Raw genomic sequence first — 3,814 nt, 5'->3', positions numbered from 1 at the left:
AAAAGTTTATAGTTAAAAAGGAGGAGGATTGATTGCTTGGCAAACATATGGTCGAAGTAAGTTCCATACCGCTCTCGAGTGTCTCACAAAATACATCTTCGGCCGAGTGTTGAGTGATCTTCCGTGAGATATGTGAACTTGTATATAAATGGAATTTTAAAGTGACATGTTATGCCCAAATAAGTAATTTATCTTATGTAATGTTTTAAATAAATCATGACGAATAGGATTGTAAATAAAATAAAAATAAAACCTAATAAAGAATCTTGGAAATCCTGACACTCTATGACAAGTCCAAAAACCTTCTCTTCTACCCATTCCATTTGGGAGTGTAAGCCACACTATAAAGAGTTTTGCTTGAGACAAGCAAAGATTCAACTGTGGGGGTATTTGATGTGTGCAAAATGCAACATATAAATTATATCAATTGTGGCATAAAACTAACCCTTTTTTAGTACTAATGTTGGAAAAAGTGTGTTTTTGTCTTCCTTTTGTATTTTCAGGTTTAAATGAGCTCAAATGAACAAAAGAAACAAAAAGGCAGCTAAATCTAACATAAATACAAGAAAAAGGAACAAGCGTGGCATGCCCAACCCCCCGATAGCATCTTCCCAAGCAAAAACAAGAGAACAAAAGGCTAAACACGCCCCGTGCTCAGTAAGCACGGGGGCGTGCCCAAGTGTCTGCAGAAAAGACAAAGTTGTAGAAGCTTCTTTCACCCACCACGTGGGCGTGCCTAGCGGACACGGGGCCGTGGTCAACTCTAAGATTTGCAGAATTTAAGGAAATCTTGATAGTACAGATACGCTTCTGCACACGGGGTCGTGCCCGACGGACACGGAGGCGTGGTCAACTAATGCAGACAAACTGCATTTAATGAAGAAAGAGAAGAGGGTGGACACGGGGCCGTGTCCGGGCTTCTGTGCAGGCTATAAATTAGGGTGCTTGGCTCACTTGCAAATCATCCCTTCGAAAACCACCTCTCTCACACTTCACCCACACTCCACCACCACCACAACACCATCATCCACCACCATCATCCATCATAGAGTGTGTGAGTAGTCACGGGATCCAAGATTGATCGTAAGAGTTCTTGACAATCAAAGGCCATGTTTGCCTAAGTCTCTTACATCACTTGGTGAAGACAAGTGTCTAGTGTAATACTTTTTATTTTTAATCTTTTCGCACTTTTTATTTGGTTATGTATTAATGACTTTAATAACTAGTTTCTTATGTTGAAGGTGAATCTTCCTTATCATTTGTCCGTGGTGTCTTGGCATTATTTTGCTGTCTATATAAAATAAAAGATTTTCACCATTCATATCTCCACGGTCTATATGGAGATATGTTGTCTACCTAGTCGGGGGTTAAGGGAATGGTTTGGTAAGAATCTTGCCTTGTTCAGTGTATAGATCCTGCAAGGACTTGGGTCAAATTTAGTAGGACCTCCTTCGATACCCACTGGTATTGGATGGCGGGGGTCCAAACTCTTTGATCCCCTCATATGTAAGCTACTATTAAAAATTTAACCCGGCTACTTAGGACTGTATCCCTGCTGACTCAGAATACTTAGCCGAGGGTAATGTCACCTTCAAAAGAGGGGCCTACCACATTACGCCTTAATAACTTAATTAATTATTTTTCAATAATCCGACCCTTTAGGATTGTATCCTTGCTGAATCAAACTACTAGGTTGAGGGTAACGTCACCTTCAAAAGAGGGGCCTACTACAATAACTAAGATAATATCTTAAAAAGTGCAAATGTGCAAAAATAATCAAAGGTTACACTAAACACGAGTCGGATCTAAGTGATTCATCTTGTCTAACTGTTTTTATTTTATTTTATTTTTCAACATTTTAGTTAGTTTTATCTTTCTAGTTTAAAAACCTTTTTCTAAACTTTTGATTTGATTAGACGTTGAGGATAAACCGGTATTAAAAGCTCTTGTGTCCTTGGACGACCTTGGTATCTTACCAACACTATACTACGCTCATGATGGGTGCACTTGCCCATATGTGTGTTAAGTGTTAGTAAATATCGTGTTTTATAAATTTAAAACTTGGCTAAAAAGTGTTAAAGGGCAAAAAATTTACATTAAAACCTATACGACACTTCACACGCATCAAGTTTTTGGCGCCGTTGCCGGGGACACAAGGATTTTAAGAAAGTTAGGAATCAATGGCCTTTCGTTTTTTCTAATTTTTCTGTTTTTTTAGGATTTTCTTAGATTTTTCAGTTTCTGCAGAGCTCAGCACGGGTCGTGCCTGGTCGGACACGGACCGTGCCCAGCATTATTACTAGCAGTTTTTATTTTCCGAGTTACAGATAGTTGAGCACGGGGCCATGTTGGTGCAACACAGGGCCGTGTCAAACTCCCCAGTAACAGGGATCCGGAAAACAATCACTGTATCTCCGACCACGGGGCGTGTTCATCTGAGCACGGGGCCGTGGTGAAGCTTCTGGCCAACGTTCTTTTTATTTTTCTTGCAGGACTTGGAACCCAGGCGCCACATCTGAACTTTCCACGTAGTGTATGAGCTCCAGTTCTAGTAGAGACATAAAAGAACCCCTAGAAGAACCCGAACGCTTTCTAAGAAAAAGACTTAAAGCTAAAAACCAAGAGAAAGTTTCGGGGGACCCACTTCCAATGGCGGACCAACGTACCCTCATGGATTACCAACGACCCACCGTAGGTAATCTCGGCGCCGCTATCAATGCACCGAATGTCGAAGCCAACAACTTCGAACTTCGGCCACATTTGATACAAATGCTTCAAAACTCCGCAACCTTCCATGGGCTTGCGGACAAGGATCCCCATCTACATATTACTAATTTCTTAGAAATATGTGATACCTTTTGAATCAATGGAGCATCAAACGACGCCATCCGCCTTTGAATGTTTCCATTTTCACTAAAAGACTGAGCTAAGGCTTGGCTTAATACCCTCCCAGTTGGCTCGGTAAACACCTGGGATGAACTAGCCCAAAAGTTTCTATATAAGTATTTCCCTCCTGCTAAAACGGCTAAATTAATGACTGAAATTAATACATATTCACAAAAGGATAGGGGATCCTTATATGAAACTTGGGAAAGGTTCAAAGAGCTACTAAGAAAGTGTCCTTATCATGGTCTTGTCGTATGGCAACAAGTATCCACTTTCTATAAAGGATTGTTGCCACACACAAGACAAACACTTGACTCTAGCTCCGGGGGACTTTTAGGTAATCGTCGCCCAAATGAAATATATAATCAAATTGAGGAAATTGCTCAAACCAATTTTTAGTGGCACACTCCCCGAGGTAATAAATCTATTTCCCCGGGCGCCCATAAGGTTGAAGAAAGCACTTCTTTACAAGCTCAAATCAAGGCCCTTTCTTCAAAAATCAAAAAGCTAGAGATGGCAAAAATAGCCTCGGTCATGGCTTGTGAGGGGTGTGGTGGGCCACATGAAAATTGGAGTTTTATGAAAGAAGTAGATAATCAAACAGAATCGGTAAACTACATTGATAATAGACCTAGGCCGTCGGGTCCTCCAACGGGTACCTACAACCAAGGATGGCGTAACCACCCTAACATTGGTTGGAGAAAAGCCGACAATGGTAGTAACCAACAAAATCTAAACCAACGAACAAACTTTCAACAACCAAGAAATGAGTCACAAAATTTCTCTCAATAACAAGGTAGACGAGAAAGGCTTGAAGATACTGTATCTCGCCTCATCTCCGACACCGAAAAAAAACTCGGATCGATTTCAACATTTGGAATCGAATTTTAGAAATCAACAAGCTAGTATTCAAAACATTGAAAAACAA

At 40.6% G+C, this 3,814-nt stretch overlaps 1 non-coding gene across 1 annotated transcript; it reads right to left on the bottom strand.

The window, feature by feature from the left end:
• Positions 1-3,027: 3,027 nt before the first annotated feature.
• Positions 3,028-3,134, bottom strand: LOC118486950. Its single transcript, XR_004880117.1, has one exon. It is a non-coding gene; the product is annotated as a small nucleolar RNA R71 (small nucleolar RNA).
• Between the last annotated feature and the right edge of the window lie 680 nt (positions 3,135-3,814).

Source organism: Helianthus annuus, chromosome 14 (assembly GCF_002127325.2).
Source record: "Helianthus annuus cultivar XRQ/B chromosome 14, HanXRQr2.0-SUNRISE, whole genome shotgun sequence".
NCBI classification, from domain to species: Eukaryota; Viridiplantae; Streptophyta; class Magnoliopsida; order Asterales; family Asteraceae; genus Helianthus; species Helianthus annuus.
Note: the sequence above shows the minus strand (reverse complement) of the source record. Positions and strands in the feature narration are given on the sequence as shown.